Raw genomic sequence first — 13,209 nt, 5'->3', positions numbered from 1 at the left:
TATAGAATTATTTTGGCATTTGAATTTTATTTATTCATTTATTTAGGACAGTGCATGTTAATGAACATAAATGTAAAAAAAGAATTACATGAATGTAAACATACCAGATTATAGCCAAGGGCTAATTTTCATCTGTTGTCCTTAAGCATAAAAATAGACATAATAATTCATAAAAATTCATCATTCATTCATAATAAAAACTCCATCACCAAACTTACACATACACACCATTCTGTTCCCAAATAAAACATTAAAACTATGCAACTCATACATGATCACACACTTGATTTGTCCATAACCAGTTTTTAACCTTTGCCTTAAACAAATTGAATGTCGAGCATTCTCTAATGGGTTGAGGAAGACTGTTCCACAGATGGCCACCCTGGACAGAAAGGACGTTCTGCCCAAATGCTGTCCGTCTGTGGGGTATAAACAAGTCTCCTCGGATTGTAGCTCGAGTGGTCCTGTCTGAGCTTTCTTTATGCCTAATGAACTGCTTTAGTGGTGGTGGAGCAAGGGAGTGTAAGACTTTATATATTAAACTCACTCTTTTAAGTTTCACTAAGTTATTGAAGTTCATATGAGAGATGATCATTGAGTAAAAATACGTTTTTGCTACATTCATATTTAAATTATTACGTATATGATTAAAATTTCGATTATTAAATTTAAGTACCTGGGACACTTTATTTATGTGACTCTTGAAGGATAATGTTGGGTCTAGAATGACCCCAAGATATTTAACACTGGGATTTCCAGGCTTCTACCGTTCTACCTTTAAAAGCCGGAGAGCAGTCAAATGCTGGAAGTGGAAGCTAAATTGGCTAGTCATTCATATGTATATTAGGTCGTTACCTAGGAATTCTGGAGGGAGGGGAGTGGGGGTGAGTGATTGAGGGGGTGAGGGAGTGGAGTGTTTCAGTTTGCCATCTTAGGGAGAAATCAACACATGTCCTTTGTATGTCCTTTGTTGCTGACATTTATTGATGAAAACAGTACAAAAAACCAACCATTTGTACACATATTTACAAATAATGATAAAAAGTGAGTGAGTACATTTCAACATTTTCAGCAATCACTCACAATCCTGGCACTGCCACGGTATCTGTCGTCTGCATTTACCACATGTGTACCTGTAGCAGTGAACACATCGCACAGTGGCCTGATTTTTTTTGCATCTGTGTTTGACCTGACACGTGGCCCTTTTTCCAGGGCTCGGTGTGGAGGGTTGTGTCCGAAGCAACTGATCTTTTCTTGCCTTCTTCGCAGCTACATGAGAGCGAGCCAACTCCCTTGCAAACTCCACCAGGAAGTCCACCCGTCTTTCCTTCGTCCCGGTGCATGCTTGATACAGCACATGTGCATTCAGTGCTGCCATGTCAATCATGTTATAAAACACGGCGACTGGCCAGCGCCGTGTTCCTTTGCGGACAGTGTACTCCCGAACCATCTGGTCCATCACATCCACGCCACACTTTGTTTTGTTGTAAAGGGTGACAGTGTTTGGCTTCCTTTTGGTAGTGTTATCAGTCTGAACCACGCCGTGCATGCTGCTAAGAATATAGACTGTCCTCTTCCGTTTGGCCGCATACGCTGTCAGCGTGGCAGCAGAGGTTGAAAACACCTAAGAAATAAGATAAATTGTTATTTTCATAGCCCTTTTACACACAATGAAACACATAAACATAGAACCACAAATGACCTGCAACATACCTGAGTGGTGAATTCATTGCGATCTGTCTGTCTAGTGGATTGAGGAATTTCCCTGCGAATCTTGTGGACTGTGCCGAGGATGGTGGTTTTCCGTCCAAGAAGTTTTTGCGCAAGTGAAAGTGATGTGAAGAAATTGTCCGTGGTAACATTTCTGCCCTTGTCTAGGAATGGTTCCATCAGCCTCATTACTACATTTTCAGAAAGTCTCTCCCCAGTGGGACGATTGGGGTCCTTGCCAAGATATGGGAAGACATTGCAAATGTACTTGGATTTTAGGTCGCAGGCCACCCAAAACTTGATCCCAAACTTGTCAGGTTTACTTGCAATATACTGCAGGAAACAGCACCGAGTCTTTGATGGGAAAAGCTGCTCATCAACGGTGATATGTAGACCAGGGTTGTAGCACGTGATGCAGTTGGTGACAAATGATCCCCACACACTGGAAATTGCAGCGAACTTATCAGTCTTTACTCGATCACTGCGGGTGGACTTGTCATCAAAGCGTAGGTGTTGCATGATGTCTTGGAAGCGGTTTCGTGCCATAATTCCAATTATCTGTGGGTTTCCCAGGTTTGCTGACCAGCAGTCACGTAGAGATGGAACCCTGTTAACTCCCCGCAAGATGACAATTGCAATAAATGCCATTAGTTCAGGGAGGTCCATGAACCAATGAACATGCTCCGTTTCCTGTGCATGTTGAATAGTCCATTCTTGAATGCTACGAAGCATGTCAAGAGTGATGAAACACAGGAAGCTCTGAAGGCGACTCGAGATACTTTTCCTGGCCTCAGCCGTTGGCTCTCCATCTGCAGCGTACGCTTCTATCGGGGTGAAAGGGAGACGGGTCCCCACCTGTTCTTCACGCCACACTGTGCCATCTTTCGCTGTCTCAGTCCCCAAACAAGCTCTCTTTTTAGGTGGAGAAGCAGTCTCCTCATCTGCAGTGTGAACAAATTCAAATTGTGAGCAATGGGAAGGTCAAACGAAATCACAAATGCATGCATAGATACTAATTATAATTCCAGTATCTCCTCATCTGTATCAGAATAATGTCTGAAATATCTTACTTACTACATCCACTTACTTGTTTGAAATGAAATAGGAAATGATATGAAATGTCTTCCTAAATAAAAAGATACAACTAGAGTTAGGTCTGTGAAGGTTCTCAGTCATCCAGGTCATCGTAGTCAAAGGAGCTTGCAAAGAAAAGCGTCTGGACTTCTTTAAGTTGCTTGAAGACGTTTCACCTCTCATCCGAGAAGCTTCTTCAGTTCTAAGGTCAAATGGTGGAGAGTCCCAGATATAAACCTAGTGGGAGTGACCCCCCACAGAGGGACAAAGGACCCCCTGATGATCCTCTAATCGCCTGAGCCAAGGTGGGAAACTGGGTGTGGGTCCCAATCAACCAGAGTTTCGGGTGGGTTCATTGTGAAACCTGGCCCCACCTTATCATGCGAATTCCTGAGATCAGATGGCCCAGGATGTGAGTGGGCGTTAAGGCGTCTGGGAAGGGATCTCAAAACTGGATTATAGATGGCAGACAGTTGGTGTCGTAAACCCCCGCCTCTGTTCAAAGATGGTCGCTCACAGTGGACATAGATGGCTTCTTTCACTCCTCTTTCAAAGGTTTGAAAGAGGAGATCATCAGGGGGTCCTTTTGTCCCTCTGTGGGGGGTCACTCCCACTAGGTTTATATCTGGGACTCTCCACCATTTGACCTTAGAACTGAAGAAGCTTCTCGGATGAGAGGTGAAACGTCTTCAAGCAACTTAAAGAAGTCCAGACGCTTTTCTTTGCAAGCTCCTTTGACTACGATGACCTGGATGACTGAGAACCTTCACAGACCTAACTCTAGTTGTATCTTTTTATTTAGGAAGACATTTCATATCATTTCCTATTTCATTTCAAACAAGTAAGTGGATGTAGTAAGTAAGATATTTCAGACATTATTCTGATACAGATGAGGAGATACTGGAATTATAATTAGTATCTATGCATGCATTTGTGATTTCGTTTGACCTTCCCATTGCTCACAATTTGAATTTGTTCACACTGCAGATGAGGAGACTGCTTCTCCACCTAAAAAGAGAGCTTGTTTGGGGACTGAGACAGCGAAAGATGGCACAGTGTGGCGTGAAGAACAGGTGGGGACCTGTCTCCCTTTCACCCCCGATAGAAGCATACGCTGCAGATGGAGAGCCAACGGCTAAGGCCAGGAAAAGTATCTCGAGTCGCCTTCAGAGCTTCCTGTGTTTCATCACTCTTGACATGCTTCGTAGCATTCAAGAATGGACTATTCAACATGCACAGCAAATGGAGCATGTTCATTGGTTCATGGACCTCCCTGAACTAATGGCATTTATTGCAATTGTCATCTTGCGGGGAGTTAACAGGGTTCCATCTCTACGTGACTGCTGGTCAGCAAACCTGGGAAACCCACAGATAATTGGAACTATGGCACGAAACCGCTTCCAAGACATCATGCAACACCTACGCTTTGATGACAAGTCCACCCGCAGTGATCGAGTAAAGACTGATAAGTTCGCTGCAATTTCCAGTGTGTGGGGATCATTTGTCACCAACTGCATCAAGTGCTACAACCCTGGTCTACATATCACCGTTGATGAGCAGCTTTTCCCATCAAAGACTCGGTGCTGTTTCCTGCAGTATATTGCAAGTAAACCTGACAAGTTTGGGATCAAGTTTTGGGTGGCTTGCGACCTAAAATCCAAGTACATTTGCAATGTCTTCCCATATCTTGGCAAGGACCCCAATCGTCCCAGTGGGGAGAGACTGTCTGAAGATGTAGTGATGAGGCTGATGGAACCATTCCTAGACAAGGGCAGAAATGTTACCACGGACAATTTCTTCACATCGCTTTCACTTGCGCGAAAACTTCTTAGACGGAAAACCACCATCCTCGGCACAGTCAACAAGATTCGCAGGGAAATTCCTCAATCCACTAGACAGACAGATCGCAATGAATTCACCACTCAGGTATGTTGCAGGTCTTTTGTGGTTCTATGTTTATGTGTTTCATTGTGTGTAAAAGGGCTATGGAAATAACAATTTATCTTATTTCTTAGGTGTTTTCAACCTCTGCTGCCACGCTGACAGCGTATGCGGCCAAACGGAAGAAGACAGTCTATATTCTTAGCAGCATGCACAGCGTGGTTCAGACTGATAACACTACCAAAAGGAAGCCAAACACTGTCACCCTTTACAACAAAACAAAGTGTGGCGTGGATGTGATGGACCAGATGGTTCGGGAGTACACTGTCCGCAGAGGAACACGGCGCTGGCCAGTCGCCGTGTTTTATAACATGATTGACATGGCAGCACTGAATGCACATGTGCTGTATCAAGCATGCACCGGGACGAAGGAAAGACGGGTGGACTTCCTGGTGGAGCTTGCAAGAGAGTTGGCTCACTCTCATGTAGCTGGGAAGAAGGCAAGAAATGAACAGTTGCTTTGGACACAACCCTCCACACCTAGCCCTGGAAAAAGAGCCATGTGTCAGGTCAAACACAGATGCAAGAACAATCATGCCACTGTGCGATGTGTTCGCTGCTACAGATACACATGTGGTAAATGCAGACTACAGATACCATGGCAGTGCCAGGATTGTGAGTGATTGCTGAAAATGTTGAAGTGTACTCACTCACTTTTTATTATTATTTGTAAATATGTGTACAAATGGTTGGTTTTTTGTACTGTTTTTATCAATAAATGTCAGCAACAAAGGAAATACACCCATATGTGTTGATTTCTCCCTAAGATGGCAAACTGAAACACAAGTTTCCTTGTGGCTCAGGAAACTAACCACTCCAAGTGGCTCAGCATGGCCCCACCTTATTTACATAACAAAATCAGCTGTTCACAGGTGATTAAGGATATTAGCTAAAAGCCTACCAGCCATTTGGCTGGAAGGCGGGTTTTAGAGGTAGAAAAGCCAAATGGCTGCTCTCTGAGATAAAGTGCTTGAGTAGAGATTATATATAAGAATCTGTCCATGCATTAGGATAATAAATAAAATAATTCTAAAGATTTATTGTTGATTTAAGATAAGATAAGATAAGATAAGATAAGATAACCTTTATTAGTCCCACACGTGGGAAATTTGTTTTGTCACAGCAGGAAGTGGACAGTGCAAAAGTTATGAGGCAAAAATTAGAATACAATAAGAATAAATACAGTACACAGCTGTACAGAATAGAATAAAATACTATATACAGTAGAATAAAATAAAATAAATATACAATAAGATAAAAATAGAATACAAATACAAATACTATATACAACTGAGTAAAAATACAACGATGACAGAAAGGATTATTGCACTTAGTATTATTGCACATGTATGGATGTGTGTGCTTGATCAGTTAAAGTCTTTGTTGTGGAGTCTGACAGCAGTGGGGAGGAAAGACCTGCGAAATCTCTCCGTCCCACACCGTGGGTGCCGCAGTCTCCCACTGAAGGAGCTGCTCAGTGCTGTCACAGTCTGCTGCATGGGGTGGGAGATGTTGTCCATCAGGGATGACAGCTTAGCCGCCGTTCTCCTGTCACTCACCACCTCCACTGGGTCCAGAGGGCATCCTAGAACAGAGCTGGCCCTTCGGATCACCCTGTTCAGTCTCTTCCTGTCCCCAGCAGAGATGCTGCCGCCCCAGCAGACCACACCATAAAAGATAGCAGAAGCCACAACAGAGTCATAGAAGGTCTTCAGGAGTGGGCCCTCCACTCCAAACGACCTGAGTCTCCACAGCAGGTACAGCCTGCTCAGCCCTTTCCTGTAGAGGGCGTCTGAGTTATGAGTCCAGTCCAGTCTATTGTTCAGATAAACACCAAGGTACCTGTAGCTGTCCACAGCCTCAATGTCCATACCCTGGATGTTCAGTGGTTGCAGTGGAGAATGCTTGTGCCTGCGGAAGTCTACCACCAGTTCCTTGGTTTTACTGGCGTTGATCTGGAGGTAGTTCAGCTGGCACCAGTCCACAAAGTCTTGGGTCAGACCTCTGTACTCCTTGTCGTCCCCATCAGTGATGAGGCCGACTATTGCAGAGTCATCAGAGAACTTCTGCAGGAAGCACTGGGTGGAATTGTGGGAGAAGTCTGCAGTGTAGATGGTGAAGAGGAACGGAGCCAGAACCGTTCCCTGTGGGGCCCCCGTACTGCAGACGACCCTGTCCGACACACAGCCCTGAGTCCTCACATACTGTGGTCGGTCGGTGAGGTAGTCCAGGATCCAGGTAGTGAGGTGATGGTCCACTCCAGAGTTCACCAGCTTGTCCTTTAGAACCGAGGGAAGAATGGTGTTGAAGGCACTGGAGAAATCAAAGAACATGATTCTCACAGTGCTTCCAGCGGTCTCCAGGTGAGCGAGGGAACGATGTAGGAGGTGAATGACGGCATCATCCGCTCCAATGCCAGGCTGGTAGGCAAACTGAAGTGGGTCCAGTGATGAGCTTATTAGGCGCCGAAGCTGAGCCAGGACCAACCGCTCCAGGGTCTTCATCAGGTGGGATGTCAGAGCCACCGGCCTGTAGCTGTTGAGGTCCTTGGGGCGTGAAGTCTTTGGCACTGGTACAACACAGGAGGTTGTCCAGAGCTGTGGGACTCTTCCCAACCTCAGGCTCAGGTTGAAGAGGTGCTCCATCACCCCACACAGTTGGTCTGCGCAGGACCTGACGACCCTCGAGCTGATGCCATCTGGGCCCGCTGCCTTCTTGCCATTAATCCTCCTCAGTTCCCTCCTAACCTGGGTGGTTGAGAGAGACAGGCTGGAGCCTTGTGTTGAGTGTGTATTGGATGCTGTTGTTGGGGGTGGGGGGGAGTGAGCAGGGTGAATAGAGGAGGTGTGAAGTGTCTGAGGTGGAACAGCAGCAGTGGGGGTGGGTGAGTCTGCAGCCGATGTTGCAGACTGCCTCATGGCTGAGTCAAATCTGTTGAAGAAATGATTCAGTTCATTTGCCCATCTCACATCCCTCCCAGGCAGAGAGTTCTGCTGTTTGTGGCCCGAGATGGTTCTGAGGCCTCTCCAGACTTCACCAATGTTGTTTTGTTGAAGCTGGTTCTCCATCTTTATTGTGATGGGCAGCAGATTCCAGATTCCTCTAACAGTCCAAAGACATGCTGTCATTGGGGTTAGGTTAATTGGTGATTCTAAATCGCCCATAGGTCTAAATGGTTGTCTTTCTCTAAGCGTTAGCCCTGCTTCAGGCTAGTGATCTGTCCAGGGTCTACCCCACCTCTGTGACAGCTGGAATAGGCTCCCTGTGACCCTCATAAGGATAAGCGGAAGTGAATCGATGGATGATTTATTGTTTTGCAGCTGAAAATAACATGCTAGCCAGTTAGCACATAGGCTTAAGGTTCAATGGGTTGGTTTAGCTCAGGCAGTAGAGCAGGTTATCTACTTTTCACAAGAATGGTGGCTTGAGCCATGCCTGCTCCAGTCTGCATCCTTGGACAAGGTGATAACTCTCTGATGGATCCGTTGGTGTTATAAAGTAATTATACAGAAAAAACAGAAAGAAAGCAAATGAGACAAGTTCTATAAAGTGCTTTGAGCGCTCAGGTATAGTAGAAAAGCGCTATATACAAAAACATGTACTTGCCAAGCAGTTGTGGTGGTTTCAAGGGAGCAACCAGACAGAGGGACCAACTCCACCACCTTTAATTGTAGCTAATGACAATAGTCTGCACTCCAACAACTCCAACCAGAGTTAGAGTTCACGGCCAGCGAGAATTGGAGATTATGTATCAGAATTTCAGGAGGAGGACCACACCTCCAAACACGCTCCTTCCGGCTGCCATCTATATAGGTTCCCCTAGTTCTGCAATCTGATCATTCTCGTTTACGTGTCCCACCCTCACTCTCTCCTTCTACTCCATTCTTCAACTTCTTCACTCCTATTTAGTACATGGGGATCTGCCAGGCCCGGGAGCCATTGCCAGTCCCCTTCGAGGCCTTCCCCAAACCGCAGCTCAAGTCATGTCAAAGCATTCACTACTAAAACGCTGTCCAACTTATAATGAGGACGTGGGCCCAGCTAGTGAAAGACTTACCAAATAAATTGCTTGCACATGAAAAACATAACATCCCAATTATTTGATCTTTCACTTGAAATGTGCACACAAATGCATGTTGATCCTTATACCGACCTCCACTGCAAACACAATGCAAATCTGATAGTTACAGTGAGTCACTGTAACATCCAGTCGGCCCTCTGGTCAGTCACACATCTTGGGAATCATGTTGAAGGACAGGCAGTGAAAAACACAGTGAATGGAGATGGAGCTCTCTGGGTAGCAGAATTAATGGCCGACTAGCTAAGATTTGTTTTACTCCCACATTTCTTAATGCACTTCAGCTTTCTCAAATACCACTCTGGACCCTGCTTGTCCCCAATCCAAGCTAAGATTGCAAAGCTTCTCAAGAAGATTGTCATGCAGTTGCTGGTTGCTGTTGGTTGCAGTTTAGTTGCTGGATGATTTCCATGTTATAGCAGTATCTGGTAATACAAGATGAAAGTTAAAGAAAAAACATATATAAACATGAAGTAAGAAAGACTACAGCAAACTTATCTTTGCATGTTTCACAATGTTAATGACTCCAAAGTTCATCTCATCACAAGAATCTGTGCCATTGTAGTTAAAGTAAGACAGGATGAGAAACAATAGAATTTACAGCCACTGTCATCTATTGTGTAAGAACATGACCCCTTGGAGAGAAAGGTAATCTGTATATTTAGCATTTAATGGAGGGTAAAGGACACTTGGAGGTGGGGAGGACCTAAGGATTTGCATTTGATGTCACTTCTCCAGAACGATCTATTCCTGTTTGTCTGTGAATCTTTATTCCCTTTACAGAACTGTGTCCTGTGGAGGAAAAGAAGTCAGAATCCACACCTCAACAAAACCTCCACTAACAGAGTTCTTAATAACACTGCCACTGCTATTGTCAAACTTACGCTGTTGATTGGTTTTTACTCATGATTTAGTTGAAAGAAAGTTGACAAGTTTGAATGTCCAAACTGTTACGTAATAAGTAATTTTTGGTTCAGGTTTTGACTCGCCTACTAGACTCTATGTGACTCCTGATAGCTTAGCCAACATGAATGGGACAGGAAAGTTATGTTTACGTATCTTCAGTGTCATATCCATCCATCAACCCATCCGAAGCTTGGATGGTCAGCTTGATATCTAAAAAAACTGAGTTAATTATAAACAACAACAAAAAGGCATTTAATGCCATTTTAACCCAAATTGACACCATTAATCAACTGCATAAACCACTTTGAGGGAGGAATGGTTTGCACACTTGATCAATACTCACCCATTGGCTGTGAGCCAGAGAGGGATCTTCCTGAGAAATTGATCAAGTGATTGTATGACTTGCTACAGTTATATAGCAGCAACCTGAAGATCAAGCTGAAAGCATACGCTGCTTTACTGTCCATCTAGACTGTAATGGGTTATTTTGTCATACATCACAAAATAACCATGATGTATACTGTCTTCACTAATACCTGAAACCAGAAAATCAAATAACAAACTCTAAATAAATGATACAATTTGAAAAGTTTCTGACATCAGTGGTCATGGAAACCAAAGGCAAGACAACTGGCCTTTTTTTGGAACCACAGCAGTTGCACCACATTGGTCATTACAAATACTTCCAGTTTATACAGGGCATGAGTTGTTCCTGATATGTTAACCATGTGTTTGGGCAAAATAATTTGAGACAAGAATCTGTCAGAACTTTTGTAATTATATTTCTCTGTTATTGTGTTTTGTTTCACCAGTGCATGTGTGTGATTTATTTCCCCCCTGTGCATTTCCAAACCGATGATTAAAGTGGCCGGTATTGTCAACTAACTCTTCTGGCTCTCTTGCTTCTCCGTAGCGTGTTTGGCATTTTTTTTAACCTTTCGTTCTAAAAAATATCAAGAGCTAATAGAAATCAGATGAGTAAACAGCAGAGAGCAATCAGGAAATCAGGATGGAAAGTAAAACTTAGGACTGATACAAACATTAACACTGAAACATAAAGAACGATGAAGGAACAGCCTACAGGAACCATCAGCACCGGCTCCCCTCAGGGCTGTGTTCTTTCTCCTCTGCTCTTCTCCCTGTACACCAACTGCTGCACCTCCACCCACCAGTCTGTCAAGCTAATCAAGTTTGCAGATGACACCACCGTTATTGGGCTCATCTCGGACGGAGATGAGTCTGCCTACAGGAGGGAGGTTGAACGTCTGGTATCTTGGTGCAGCCACAACAACCTGGTGCTGAATGCCCAGAAGACAGTGGAGATTATTGTGGACTTCAGGAAGCACACAGCCCCACTCCCCCCCATCATCCTGACTGACACCCCCATCACGTCTGTGGACTCATTCCGCTTCCTGGGTACCACCATCACCCAGGACCTGAAGTGGAAGCCCACCATCACCTCCGTCATCAAGAAAGCCCAGCAGAGGATGTACTTCCTGAGGCAGCTGAAGAAATTCAACCTGCCAACACGGACGATGATGCAATTCTACACCGCAATCATCGAGTCCATCCTCACCTCCTCCATCACCGTGTGGTATGCTGGAGCCACTATCAGGGACAAACAGAGACTGCAGCGTGTTGTGCGCTCTGCTGAGAAGGTGATTGGCTGCAGACTCCCATCTCTGCAGGACCTGTACACCTCCAGGACACTGCGGCGTGCAGCTCGGATCTCAGCTGACCCTTCTCACCCTGGACACAGTCTGTTTGACCTGCTCCCCTCAGGCAGGAGGCTCCGGTCCATTCGCACCAGAACCTCTCGCCATAAGAACAGTTTCTTCCCCTCTGCTGTTGGACACATGAACAATAACCATATGACTGTACCCGCCACTAACACATGACCCTACGCTGTGTCACTGCATCATTCCATGTTTGGCACTGATCACCACCTGCACTCATGCATATATCTTTCTACGTAGCACTTTTAATTCTTATTCTTACTTTTATTTTTTCATGTCTATTTAAGCGCAATTTATGACAGTATGTTTGCACTGAAGCACCGCAGCAATTTCCTAATGTTGTAAACCTGCTCAACATTTGGCAATAAAACCCTTTCTGATTCTGATTCTAAATGACGCTCCGCAACGTGGTGACGTCATTCGGGGCGACTGGAATCGATAAGGGAATCGTTTGCAAAAATGGCAAAAGATTCCAAGGAATTGAAACAGTGGGAACCGGTTCTCAACAAGAACCGGGTTTCGATACCCATCCCTACTGCCAGTATTAACCTGCAGGGCTGGACTGGGACAGAAAATTGGGCATTTTGACTAGAGACCGGCCCACCAGGTATTAAAGCCATAAAGACTTTGAATGAAAACATGCTGTTGTGACAGTGATGTACAGTCTTGTTGGTATATGTATGATTTATATACATTTTATGTCAGATAAAAACTTTGGTTGTAAGATTTAGATAATTATTTAATAAAAGCGAGACATTTTGAATGAGAATAAGAAAGAAAAGTATTTCTTTGTGCCCCCCTTTCCCTGTTAATGCCCTACCTGGCCCCCTGGCAAAACTTTCCTAGACCCGCCCCTGCACAGTTACCAGCTGTCAGCTACGTAGAAAAGGATCCTGGTGTTATTTGTCTCTCAGAAACAGTTCATAACTTCATAACTTCAACTCATTCATGTCACCTAAAAGGTAAACCTGTTTCTCCATCACATGTTCAGCTCTGATGATTCAGTAAGGACATCTCCTGGTTTCATCCTCATGTTTCCCTCTGACCAGATATCCAAACCATATCATGACCAGCAGGTTTACAGCTGTGGCTCCAGCAAACATCAGCTGATACTAGAAATTAATATTAAATAAATTCTAGCAACAGCTGATCAAGCTTAAACGTGCTGCTGTTGTTTAGCGCGACATCCGCTGGTTTCCTCTTCCTGGCGCAAAGTGGGCAATAAATAAACAAGAGAGAAAAGCCGATCAGCTGATCATTGATCAGTTTCATGATTGAAGTAGCAACAGGAGAGGAGAGAATGAGAGAAGAAGAGGCAGCTGTGCAGCGTAACGACAGAATAACTCCAGCTTTGTGTCTTTTTTTCATTATAGCGAAAGTCCGGGACAAACTGCGTCTCTTCTCAGCTCAATACGAAACGTGTAATATTTTCTCTGAATGAGGGACCATTCCATTTTTTTAAGGAGCCGTTGGCAACTCTACTAACTAACCTTATGAATAAAATAAAGTTCACTATCAGTAACATGTTTTGCCTTTGGGGTGGCACCTGGGGTGGCCAGTCTGGTTGGGGGGGTGGCCTGTGCCCCCCCAGGCCACCCCGCTGGACACGCCACTGATCAGGGATAGGCACGATTGTGGCACTGATTCAGTCTTTAGCACTACGGTTACCCCGGTGTGTCGGCCAGAACACCACCTAAGGCCAAAATGTCCCAGAGTATGGAAAAAGGAGCTTGAGGTTCGGTTTGAGGCACTTTATTGTCACAA

This window comes from Rhamphochromis longiceps, linkage group LG2 (genome assembly GCF_057381845.1).
Source record: "Rhamphochromis longiceps isolate RC_006_pf linkage group LG2, R_longiceps_female_GT1.1, whole genome shotgun sequence".
Lineage (NCBI taxonomy): Eukaryota > Metazoa > Chordata > Actinopteri > Cichliformes > Cichlidae > Rhamphochromis > Rhamphochromis longiceps.
This window is presented reverse-complemented; position numbering follows the sequence as displayed.